General features: G+C 42.0%; 1 protein-coding gene across 3 annotated transcripts in view; it reads right to left on the minus strand.

Moving 5' to 3' along the window:
- man1a2 (mannosidase, alpha, class 1A, member 2) overlaps window positions 1–13,840 on the minus strand; it is a 288,606-nt gene that overhangs the window by 15,623 nt on the left and 259,143 nt on the right. The window lies entirely within an intron of this gene.

Consider the following 13,840-nt stretch of genomic DNA (forward strand, 5'->3'; position numbering starts at 1 on the left):
GCGAGGGTGTATGATGTATGACCGAAACACCTTACGACCCCAGTCAACATCACTGATGACGCGTCCCAGCGCATGCTGAAGTATGTATTTATGTAACTGTGTGTGTGTGTGCGCGCGTGCGTACGTGCGTGCATGTCTGTAAAATACCAGTGTTTTTTCTAGCCAATTTACTTCTGTCTACGTCTAGCTTACATATCCCTCAATTATTTCAAATGACCAAAGGCCCATTCACACTACAATATAAAGATAACTATAAACTATAACGATATGCTGTTGCTCAAGCGTTCACACTACAACGATATTGCCGGCGACTATTCAGAGAAAAGATTGGGGCATGATTATTTAATGACGTGCTTTTATTTTACTCGCTGTCTAAAGTAAATAACGACAGCGCTGAAGGATTTGAGTTCATGGATTGCCGCAAAAGAGAGAGATGGCAGATAACAATGCTCTTATACGCCACTTTCATCACATTATTGTGCGTTTGTTTATGAGAGAGATAATGGTGCTAATGGCCACCAAGTGGAACTATTAATTTCTTTACCAGTAGGTGACTCTGCACACCACATCTACTGTGGATCTAAAAGAGTAAAATCTCCTGTAGCCCATGCTGAGAGAAACACCTATTCTACAACTTCACCGTGGCTAAACAGCAAATACATTTCAACAGGATACTGGAGGGGTCTGTTTTTTCCTCCTGGTCATATTATAAAAACATTGGATAATAGCACATTTGCGTTCAGGTTGGCCAAGAGTTTATGCTATTTTCTAAGCATCATGCTAGCAAAAGGTAGCGATTTAACTAGCTTCCAGGTCAGTAAACTAGGGCTGTCACTTTTTCCCCAAAATAAAGTTCGAACAAACTTTAATTGCCCGCAAAATGTTCAAATATATTGTTGGCACTGCACTCTGGCACTGCTCCCAGTGCCAGAGTTTCAGAGCGTTTTCAGTGATTTCTCGAGGCCCACAGAATATTGTGTGATATTACTATGAAAACACCGAACACGCCCAAAGAACGATGACTCTTCTATCATCAGCAAAAAAAAGTTTATTGATATCATTTTCCGTTCTTTAGTTATGAGCCGGAGAAGATAGGTTGATTTCACCAAAAAGAGACGTTCCAAACTAGAAGCAGAGATAATTAGCCTTTTGTGAAATGAAGCATTTCAAGCACATGACTGACTCTGAAGCTAATATTTTCTGATGTAGTGACACCTCAAAAATAATTTCCTTCAATAAAACAGTGAAAACAAAGGAATTTTGTTTGGCAAAATAATATTTTTTAGCTGCAACCAGCAGCGCTGGCCCCTGCGTGCGCTGCTGGTTGCAGCTTCTTGCTGGTCTTGATTTACTGCTGGTGGGCATCAGATATTCTAGCTTGTGTTTGCCAATCCTGTCCTGCTGTCTCGGTCTGTCTGGGTCGGTGTTGTATGCTGCCCTGCGTGCCCCACCCCGCTCAACTGCAAACCCCACCTCCGTGGGAGTGTCTCTGGTGGCTCTCTGCTGCGTTTGCAATGCACTGAAAAGTGTGCTACATCCAGCTTTTTTACAGCGTTCCGCGTGTATTTGTCACCGGCTCCCATCGCTTCCAGTTGAGAATAATAACAACTCCACAACTAATCATGCGGATGGGCTATCGCAGCGGACACAGAGGGGCTCAATTGTGGCAGCAGATTGGCTGCTGCAGGCACAGCTAACGTTATGCGATTTCCATTTCCCCATGACTTCTCTGTTTTTTCCTCGCCTTTCTCTAATCTGGAGAGCACTGTCGCCACCTAATGGGTCCGTAAAATAGCTTTTACACATTCAACATCCATCATACTTTCACAGGAGATGGATCAGGCTTTGATCCACGTCCCACCGTCAAAAAACGCAATTGACGACAATCGTCGTCATTGGCACTCTACGTTACTATTCGAATTGACGACGATTGTCGTCATTGGCACTCAATGAGTTAATAAAAAAAAAAAAAAAAAAAAAAAAAAATTGCAGGCCAGGCCACCGGGCATCTGCCCGACGTGCCCGATTATGCAGTCCGCGCCTGCCGGTTACATCGTATAAATATATATAATATAATATAAAATATTAAAAGAATATAAAAAAAAAATCCTCAGCTGTCATGGTCCAGTCAGTCAGCTCCTCTCCGCTGCTGTGTTAGCTTGGACGCTCACAGTCACAACACTGCCTCACAAACTTGGCTGCATCCAACTCGAGACAACTTTTCAGACCCTGGAGACAATCTTTCTCAGAAGAGACTAACGCGACAAATCTGGAGACTTTTTCTGACATGAGATTAACATTACCAGCAAGCAGCAGTTGGTTAATTTTGGTTAATAAAAAAAAAAAAAAAAAAAAAAAAAAAAAAAAAATCGAACAGGTCAATTATAGCCTACATTCGAACATGCCCTCCTCCCCCACATTCGAAGTTAAATTCGAATTTCAAATAAAAAGTGACAGCCCTACAGTAAACTATAGGGGGTGCTACGGCTAAGTTTTCGATTTGAAATGGCCATAACTCACACACCATTACTCCAATCGCCTCCAAACTCGAAGAGTGCGCATAGGGAGAGCTGTGGGAGTGCAGGGCTGAATTTTGTGAAGTTCGGACAGTGCCACCTACTGGCAACACAAAAAGTGGTTTATCTTGACAACCATGCATCAGATCGACATCAACCTTAGGGAGTGCGCTGCCGGGAACCTGACGGAGCGCAGTCCCAAATTCTGTGCGATTCGGACATGTGCATAGTCATAGCACCACCTACCGCCAACACAAAAAAGTGGTTTATCAAGCAAAATATTAAGGCTTAGTCCTTCACGCAGCCGACCCGGGATCGAATTTGCTGCATGTCCTCCCCTCTTTCCCTCTCTGCTTTCCTGTCACTGTGTAGCACATACTATCCTATCAAATAAATACAAAATGACAAAAAAAAGTTTGTCTCAAGAACCAAACTTGGCAGCTGCGCTGCTGGGGACCCGACAGACAGCAGTACCTGTTGGTCACACCCAATTCAAATGAGCGCGCAGTAATTTATACAGTAGTCTCAGAACTTCCAGAGTGAGTTAGTGAGTCTTGAGTGAGTCTTTCCCTGCGCACAACCAAAACCATGTCCCCAAGCCACAGCTGAAAAGAAGGCGGGGAGGGGGACTTCCACTCCTTCAGAAAGAGTCTTTTGTAGGGCTGTGCAATACAATCGATACGGCAATATATCGCGATATTTTGCCTGACGATATTGTATCGATATTTGGACGCCAAGTATCGATATTAAAAAAATAAAATAATTGCAGGCCATGCCATGCCACCGGGCATCTGCATCTGGTGATTCCCACCCGTAATTGATACTGTATCGATATTTCCCATATCAATGTTTTGAGTGCATTCAGTAACACACTCAACACTCGGTAATTTTGACTAAATTTGTCCACTAAGTTATCAGTATAAAGTGATGTACATATTATTACACTACCTGGGTGGTACATAGTGTGTTGCATCGTTAGCTCTATTATTTATTTTTGAGTAAATTGTGCAGAGTATTGCAATATATCGCAATATGTATTGTATCGCAATGTATCGTGAGACAATCGTATCGCGACCCATGTATCGTGATACGTATTGTTATCGTGAGGTCCTTGCCAATACCCAGCCCTAGCCTTTGGGCGATAGTCATCCCCTGCGTCAGAGACTGCTGCACAGCCATAGGACGGAGCAGAGAGGATTCCAAGCAGCCGAAGATGGTGAGTTCTGCCTTATTTTATAGGCCTTAGAGTACCAGTCAAATATTACACTCCAGGCATATTTTTGGGAGCTAATCCGCTCTACTAATAGTTGCTGTGTACTCTGCAAGTGTTCCAGAGCACGGAAGAAATTTGTAATGTGAAAGCTGACCAGCCAGGGGGGGGGGGTTATCGTACTCGGGCACCGAATGAAAGCAATCGTTCCCAGTGAGAAAGCATCCTTAACCAAGTTTTCTTTTCTTTTCTCCCCCTTAATTGATTGCTTGATTGCTTTTATCATGCATCTGTAAAGCACCTTGTGAAGTCCTTGGATTTTAAAGTGTGCTATATAAATTTAATTTATTATTATTATTAACTTCATTTATTTACCCATCCCTTGTCTATTTTGTCTGCTTATGGTATTTATGTGTATTGTGTGTGCTTTTATCCTGTTTACCTGTAAATTGTATGCGCTTTCCCTCTTTCAACTATTGCATGTTTTATTATTCTAGGGACTCCCAATGAAAATGATCCTTTTGGCTAACTCGGGTACATTTACATTTGTTTGAATGTTGATTAATGTACATTGTCCCTTTACAAATAAATAAATTGATTGAACTGCAATTGTCATTTCTGTCCCACAAAGTAGTCAGCCACAGTGTGCTGTTTTGTATTTTTTGGGACAGTATTTGCATGTTTCCAGCTAATGTTTGTGTAGCTAATGGTTGCTGTGACAGGAATATAAATGTGAGTGATATGATCCACTGAGCAGGTGTGGAGACTGCATAGAAAAGGTGCTGTCAGATAAAGAGATAATACTTCTTTCCACAGATCACATTGACTACGCTGAAGCTGCTGAAGAGAGACAGAGGAGTCCACCACACCAGGTTGGAAGACTTTACTGATCTAACAGCTTCACTAAAACCATTGTCAGAATTATCTAGCCAGTATGATTTCAATATTGATTATATTAAAGCTGGTTTTCCTGTTAAAGCAGTAAGCAACATGGCACTCTGATTTCTTTAACATTCCCTAGAAACTGTCAAGATGCTTAGGCTTGAAGAAAACACATCAGTCCCCGTCTTCACCAACAGCTCCGACCTTCAACAGTTTCAGTTGCTTGTTACTGCTGCAAATGCAATCAACTTGATCCTGGGATTCCCTGCCAATGGCTTTATCCTTTGCCTGATGGTGACCAGAGCAAGAGCTGTGATGACCTTCGAGTTCTTCTCTCTCAACCTCACTGTGTCTGAGATGCTTTTTGGTTTGTCAAATATCTGTTATTTCATCTACTTGTATCACAGCACTGTCAGTGTCTTTTTGGACTTGTTTGTGGTTTTCTCTGTTTTTCTCTACTTCGGCCGCCCCCTCCTCCAGACCTGTATCTGTGTGGAGCGCTACCTTGCAGTCATCCACCCTGTGCTCTTCCTCAGGCTGAAACCCCTCAAATACAGGGTGGCCTGCTGCTCTGTGGTCTGGCTGCTGCTGCTTGGACTCTGTTTTATCTATGGCTTCATGTTAGAGAGAGCAAAGATATTAATATATTTTACCATGAGTCTGTACGTTGTGTTGTTCTCAGTGAATCTGTTCTGCTGCCTCTCAGTTCTCAGGGCTTTGAGGAAGCCTGGGCCGGGGGAAGGGGAGAGGGAGAAAGGGAGAAGCGGTGATCCAAAGATGAAGGCCTTTAAGGTCATTCTGATCATCACAGTGTCGACGATCATCAGCTACCTTCCCTTTGTGATCATATTTATACTTCAGTCTTATATAACCTTCTGGGAGTTCAACACTTCCTATGGCATTTCATCAGTTATTGCTATAATAACTGGGGTTGTCCACCCATTCCTGTACCTACACCGGAAAGGTAAAATACCCTGCATTACAGTATGACATTAATGCTGCCTTGAACCATGTGACATTAAGAAATGTAGAAAATACTGTTATTAGCAATTTATTATTAGCAAAACAACATAAAAATGACCAAATCAGCTTTAGTTTTGTGACAAAAGGCTAACACAGCCCAGGCTCAGATCAGCTTTGGACAGAAACGTCAGGTTTCTTTCAGGTTTTAAAGCACAAGCTCTGCATTAGAGGCAAATCTTCAGATGAATGGAGCAGGGAAAGCTTTGATCTAATTTCATGAAGAAATAAACAACAACTATCTGTTTCCTTACCTAAGAGAGCAACACTTTGTCACCTTATATGTTTTATGTTCCCTTTGCTTTTCTTCTCATAATTGTTTCCCCCTTTTGTTATTTGTTTTTGAATTTTGAGTATTATGTTGTGGCACTGTGTTAGTTTGCATGTGACAAGTTGTATTTGTGTTTCTCTATTATTTATATACTTGTATGCTCATAAAAGAAGAAATGGATATTGCCATAAAGCTTCATGTACTTTGGCTGTAGTTTAATATGTATTTTTTTGTCCCTTGATATCAAAATACCAATAAATATATCCCTAAACAGCAACTGTGGCATTTGTATCTGCAACACTGGTTATGTTAGAAGTGCTTTTCAAGCTTTCTACTTTATGCCAACATGTGACAGCTGCTGGTATTTCAACCCACAAGTAGGCCGAGGTCATTTGCCAGTTTTTTACAGATTATTAAAGTGCAGATTGTAAGATTTCAAATTATGTGTCACACATTGTAATCTGAAATAAGTATGGCGGATTTCATAGATTGTGCCTTGCTTTCAGCAAGCACAATAACTAGAACGACCGCACCGTGGATATATGCCTCCGACAACAAGTGAGCAGTCGACATCCATGTCTGTCCAGACTTTGACGCTTGAGCCAAATTTGAGGAAATTCCGTAAAAGGTGTTACTGAGGTATCACGTTAACGTGCTTGAAAATAGCGTTCATGAGGTCACAGTGACCTTGACCTTTGACCACCAAAATGTAATCAGTTCATCCTTGAGCTCCTCATAGCTTTTTGAATTACTCTCTCAGATCAAAAGTTATGAGTATTGTAGATAAGCCCGAGGGGCTCCTGGTGCGACAGCTTAAGGGCGCCCAGGCCTCCAGGTCAATCCTATCCATCAAATCAAAGAGGGGTGCCCTGCTGACCAACCCCAAGGAGATAAATGATCGTTTTAGGGAGTTTTACAGTGAACTTTACTCATCTAAATGCAATCCCGCCCAGTCTGATTTGAACGACTTTTTTGACCCTCTAGAAACACCCAAACTGAGTGACGCTACCAGGGAGAACCTAGACTCTGATTTCACTTTAGAGGAAATAACTTCTACCATTAAATCATTCCCATCAGGCAAAGCAGCTGGCCCGGATGGATTCTGTGCTGAATTTTACAAAAAGTTTGGTGACATCCTTGCCCCACTGCTCCTCAGAATGACATCTTGCTCTAGGAAGGACAAAGTCTTGCCCAAAACATTGTATGAAGCAAACATCTCCCTCATTTTAAAAAAGGAGAGAAAAAAAGAGGAAGTAGACCCGGCCAGCTATAGACCAATAGCACTCCAAAATGTTGACAGAAAGGTAATCACTAAAACGCTGGCTACCCGGCTAAATAAATATTTGTCATCAATCATTCATCCTGACCAGACAGGGTTTATCCCGAGTAGGTTTTCTTTCTTCAATGTCAGACGTCTCCTCAACACCATATATGCAGACCACAATAAGACCAGCGGTGCAGCGATTTTATCACTCGACACACAGAAGGCGTTTGACCAGGTTGAGTGGCCTTATATGTTTGAGTCACTGCACAGATTCGGGTTTGGCGATTCACTCATATCCTGGGTAAAGCTCATATATTCTAGTCCAACATGTTCAGTTATAACCAATGGTGACAAGTCAACCAGGTTTCCATTACTTCGCTCGGTCCAGCAGGGTTGCCCTCTCTCCCCGGCCCTCTTCGCCGTTGCCTTAAAAATACGTAGCCACCCAAGCCTTGCAGGCCTAAAGGTCGGGGGTATCGAGACACGTATTAGTTTGTACGCCGACGTTGTAATATTATACCTACATAATTCAGAAACATCGACCCCCCCTCTCCTAGAATTAATCACCTCCTTCGGCAAGCTGTCTAGATACACAATTAACTGGACAAAGAGCGACTTAATGCCTCTCACTGATGTCTTTACTCCTGGTTTCCTTGAAAATCTCCCATTCAAATTGGCAAAGGACCACCTGACTTATCTTAGCTTGACAATACCTAGAGACCCTAAACTAATATTTAAGTTGAATTTTGGTGATTTTGTTTCAAGACATAAACAATGTATAGAAAACTGGAAAACCTTGCCTCTGTCTATGATTGGTTGTATAAACTCAGTTAAGATGGTTTCACTTCCTAGGTTCCTCTATCTGTGTCAAAATCTTCCCATCTTTCTTACGTCGTCTTTTTTCAAAGAACTGGACTCCATAATTCTGTCCTACATATGGAATTATAAGAACCATAGAATTTCAAAAAATCACTTGCAGAAACCCAAATCTGAAGGAGGACTAGCCTTACCTGTATTTAGACACTACTACTGGGCTGCCAATGTCAGGGCCCTAATGTTTTGGCGGCAAGGGACCCCTAGCAATTTAATTCTCGGGCCCCTCCGTGGCTGAAAATGGAAGCCAATTCTATTGCCAACTCCTCTCTGCCAGCTATGTTATTTTCTAAGCCAGAGCAGCCTGGGACTTTACGGAATTTAAGTTTTGTTGTGAAAAACTGTCAGAATTCTAAACCAAGTTAGGGGTGTTCTGAATCTACCGGTTGTTTCTGTCCACACACCAATTTGTAGGGGTGGGGGAAAAAATCGATACACCACAGTATCGCGATATTTTGCCTGACGATATTGTATCGATATTTGGACGCCAAGTATCGATATTGCAATTTTTTTTTTTTTTTTTGCAGGCCATGCCAGGCCACCGGGCTACTATAAACTTTCGTTCCAAGGCCAGCAGTAAACAAACGGTAGCATATTTTCATTTTGTTTTAACAGTAACAGTTTTGTCATAACAGTAATTTACAAATTCCCCAGTTACTGAAGGGCCTGCACAAGATGTTTTGTGTAAGTGAAGTGAAGTTGCAAAAACTACATAAGTACAGTAGTCCACACAGACATCCAGTGGACTGTAAGTAGACTGTAACAAACAGTTCAGTTTGTCAGGTGCATGCAACTATGACATGACTTTATCAAAGTTGTTGGTCTGTCTACTTGACAATGTTGCTGCAATAAAATGATTGAAGTCAGATGTACAGACTGAAAAATTGTTCTTATATAAACCAGATGTTGACAAAGTTTTCCTTTGGGGACATCATTTGCAGTTGAAAAAGTAAGAAATCGAAATATCGCAATATTCAATATATCGCAATATCGAAAATATCGCAGTATCGCAATACTATCGTATCGTGACTCAAGTATCGTTTCAGTATTGTATCGTGGGCATCTGGTGATTCCCACCCCTACCAATTTGTTTTAATCATTCTTTTTTAGCTCTGTGGTCAGACAAAAATTACCATGCCTGGAGTGAGAAGGGTCTGGTTTCGATGAGAGACCTAAGAACCACGTAGCCAACACAGGGGCGAGGATACACTCCAGGCAAACCACGTAGCCAACACAGGGGTGAGGATACACTCCAGGCATAGTTGATGACTCTGCAAGTGTTCCCGAGCACGGAAGAAATGTTGTAATGTGAATGCTGACCAGCGGGAGAGGGGGATCTTACACGGACACTGAATGAAATCAGTCGTTCCCAGTGAGAAAGCATCCTTAACCACAGTCATTTATTTACCCATCACTTTTGGTATTTATAGTGTATTGTGTGTGCTTTTATCCTGTTCACCTGTATTGTAGGTGCTTTCCCTCTTTTCTCTCTCTTAACAATGATGTTTTCAACTAGGTGTTATTATTCTGTAGGAGACCAGTCAACACCGGGCAAAGGGACTCGCGAAGAAAATTATCCTTTTGGCTATACATTTACATTTGTTTGAATGTTGATTAATGTACATTGTCCCTTTACAAATGAATAAATTGATTGATTGATTTGTCCCATAAAGTAGTCAGCCACAGTGTGCTGTTTTGTATTTTTTGGCACAGTATTTGCATGTTTCCAGCTAATGTTTGTGTAGCTAATGGTTGCTGTGACAGGAATATAAATGTGATTGATATGATCCACTGAGCAGGTGTGGAGACTGCATAGAAAAGGTGCTGTCAGATAGAGAGATAATACTTCTTTCCACAGATCACATTGACAGTTGACTACGCTGAAGCTGCTGAAGAGAGACAGAGGAGTCCACCACACCAGGTTGGAAGAGTTTACTGATCTAACGGCTTCACTAAAACCATTGTCAGAATTATCTAGCCAGTATGATTTCAATATTGATTATATTAAAGCTGGTTTCCTGTTAAAGCAGTAAGCAACATGGCACTCTGATTTCTTCAACATTCCCTAGAAACTGTGGAGTCAAGATGCTTAGGCTTGAAGAAAACACATCAGTCCCCGTCTTCACCAACAGCTCCGACCTTCAACAGTTTCAGTTGCTTCTTACTGCTGCAAATGCAATCAACTTGATCCTGGGATTCCCTGCCAATGGCTTTATCCTTTGCCTGATGGTGACCAGAGCAAGAGCCGTGATGACCTTGGAGTTCTTCTCTCTCAACCTCACTGTGTCTGAGATGTTTTATGGTTTGTCAAATATCTGTTATTTCATCTACTTTTATCACAGCAGCACTGTCAGCGTCTTTTGGGACTTGTTTCTGGTTTTCACTGTGTTTCTCTACTTCGGCCGCCCCCTCCTCCAGACCTGTATCTGTGTGGAGCGCTACCTTGCAGTCATCCACCCTGTGCTCTTCCTCAGGCTGAAATCCCTCAAGTACAGGGTGGCCTGCTGCTCTGTGGTCTGGCTGCTGCTGCTTGGACTCTGTTTTATGTATGGCTTCATGGTAGAGATAGCACGTATGTTAACATATTTTACCATGAGTCTGTATGTTGTGTTGTTCTCAGTGAATCTGTTCTGCTGCCTCTCAGTTCTCAGGGCTTTGAGGAAGCCTGGGCCGGGGGAAGGGGAGAGGGAGAAAGGGAGAAGCGGTGATCCAAAGATGAAGGCCTTTAAGGTCATTCTGATCATCACAGTGTCGACGATCATCAGCTACCTTCCCTTTGTGATCATATTTATACTTAAATCTTATATAACCTTCTGGGAGTTCAACACTTACTATACCATTTCATCAGTTATTGCTATAATAACTGGGGTTGTCCACCCATTCCTGTACCTACACCGGAAAGGTAAAATACCCTGCATTACAATATGACATTCATGCTGCCTTGAACCATGTGACATTAAGAAATGTAGAAAATACTGTTATTAGCAATTTATTATTAGCAAAACAACATAAAAATGACCAAATCAGCTTTAGTTTTGTGACAAAAGGCTAACACAGCCCAGGCTCAGATCAGCTTTGGACAGAAACGTCAGGTTTCTTTCAGGTTTTAAAGCACAAGCTCTGCATTAGAGGCAAATCTTCAGATGAATGGAGCAGGGAAAGCTTTGATCTAATTTCATGAAGAAATAAACAACAACCCTCTGTTTTCTTACCTAAGAGAGCAACACTTTGTCACCTTATATGTTGTAGTGTTCCCTTTGTTTTTCTTCTCATAATTGTTTCCCCCTTTTGTTATTTGTTTTTGAATTTTGATTACTCTGTTGTGCCACTGTGTTAGTTTGCATGTGTCTTTGTATATTATTTATATAGTATATGGTCATAAAAGAAAAAAAATATCTTGTTATATGCTTAAAACTTAATGCAGTTTGGCTGTAGTTTAATGTATTTTTTGTCCTTTCATTTCAAAATACCAATAAATATATCCCTAAACTGTGACTGTGGCATTTGTATCTGCAACATTGTTTCTGTTAAAAGTGCTTTTAAAGCTTTCTACTTCATGCAGATGCATAATGCCTCTATCTATATCTCACTGCCTGGTTCAAAACACATTTTGTTACTAAACAATAAAAGGACCCATATTCTACCGGAGTTGGAGTGTATCTCTGACTGAGGACGTCCAGTTTCACTGACGACTAGCCTGCTTCTCATCTCATAACGTAACGTTAGTCGCTCGTATTGATGTTTACAAACGGCCCAAATTCTAATCAATAGGGTGATCAGCTGCCCATGTGCCCATGTGCAATTGAGAACAGTTAGTGTGAGAAAAGCACTGAATTATGTATTCTGCAGTTCCCACCAAAAAAAGCTCTTGAGGTCTAGCTTAGAACAAAGACGGCCTTATTTTAGTATCAAGTGCTGTGTAAGAACTGACGTATTTCGACCTTGCAGGTGGCCGTGCTATCTGTAAACATGAAGACGGGAGTAAGTTTCCCGTCAGAGCTTATAACAGACCATTGTTTAAAAGTTTGAAGTAATATACTCATGAACATTATGCAATTTGGTTGAGATATATTTGTATGTAATGTTTTTTCTAACCAATTATGAAAATGCAGTTTAAAATATACTTTGTGTTGTGAAGAAGAAATGTACTATCATGGATGTGTGTCAATCCTGCGCGGACACACACAGCCCCACACACACATACACATACATACACCCCCCCCCCCCCCAGACACACACTCACTCACTCACAAACACTATCTCTCTCTTTCTCTTCCTCTCTCTCTCTCTCTCTCTCAAATACAAACACCCACATGGCCTGCGTCGGGATACGCCCACTCGAGGATCCCAGGAAGTCCGGCAACGGTGGCTTTGCCTCAAGACTCAGGGCTTCTGGGAAATGATGTTTTTGGCTTCAAGACTCCTCCTGCTTTCCACTTGAGGACCAATCAGAAAGTCACATTTTACTGTATAACATCTCAGAGTGAGAGGGGTGCGGTATCCTTTCATCCCCTGACACTTGGTGTTGAGGTATGACAGGTCACTGCTGCAACGATCGTTGGAAGCTGGGAAGAACTTCACATTCTATCCTCTTTGGGTAAATGTATCGATGAGTTTATTCAGTTGTTTCTGACTTGTACCAATTTTAATATAATGCTTTGATATAACCATTCATGTCTGCTAGTCTTAAATAAACATGTGACACTGTGCACTTAACCTTATCCACCTGTCTTGTTGTCGAATGTGTCCTTGTCTCGCAGTCTCGCTGTGTTTTCCTCCCACTCAACGAACACGCCTGGGTTTTATGTGACTAAAACCCTAATAATTGGTGACCCCTTGACGTGGGTGGGAGTGTGGACCGGCGAGAGGATGGAGAGTGGACCGACACATCAGGAGTAGCGCGGCCATAGCGGGCCGGACGCTTGCTTGGGATTGCAGACACTCACCAGGCGCCTAAAAACAAGGTAAGACGCACCTTTTTTAATATAAAGCGTCTAGGGCTAGAACTAGAAATTTTAGGGTGAGTGCCTGGAGTTACCAAGTAAGTATATCTTGATTGATAAATGGTGAAAATTTGTAGGGTGCAGGTCAGAGACAATTGAGCTCCATATAGGGTAAACTGAGTGTAGTTTAACCGTCTCAAGCTTGAGCAGGGAGGAGTGGAAATAGTTTACCGCCAGCTTGGACCCTAACGAAGGCGTGGCTGATCGAGCGGGGAGGAGTGCAGTATCGAGCCTAAGGTATCAACAACCAGGGATGATCGTTGGGGGCCAATACGGGGTAGTATTGAGCCTGAGATATTATCGATCAGTGGCCGGTTGTGGTGAAGCCGATATTGGGCACTCCTTCAAGTTTAGCAGTATTGTGCTTAAGTTCAGCGACCGGTCGTGGTGGAGCACAAATACTGAGCCACTCCTTCAGGTCTAGATAAATAAAAATATTAGAAATGTATAACTACAGAGGTGTTTGAGGAAACAACTGCACACAAAGTTGTCAACTCTTAGCACAAAACTCAAGCACACTTGAGATGAGTGCAGCCACTGTAGAGTGTAACTGCTTTGGGGAAGGGTGGGTTTTTCTCACTGACAATTAGCGGATGTCTATAAAACTGCCAGAACCTTTGCTACTTTTGAATATTAATTCTGAGTGGAAAGTCAAAGGAACTTATGAGTTTGTCATTCGGCTTGGCAGCCAGTAGACATCTTAGCAGGAAACCTATCTGAAAAAAATCATTGCAAGTCTCGAAAGAGCAAGTGGGTTGGGTAAAGAAAAAGTATTTAGAGGGCAAAATAAGACACAGCAGA

This window comes from Poromitra crassiceps, assembly GCF_964638095.1.
Source record: "Poromitra crassiceps genome assembly, chromosome: 6".
Lineage (NCBI taxonomy): Eukaryota > Metazoa > Chordata > Actinopteri > Beryciformes > Melamphaidae > Poromitra > Poromitra crassiceps.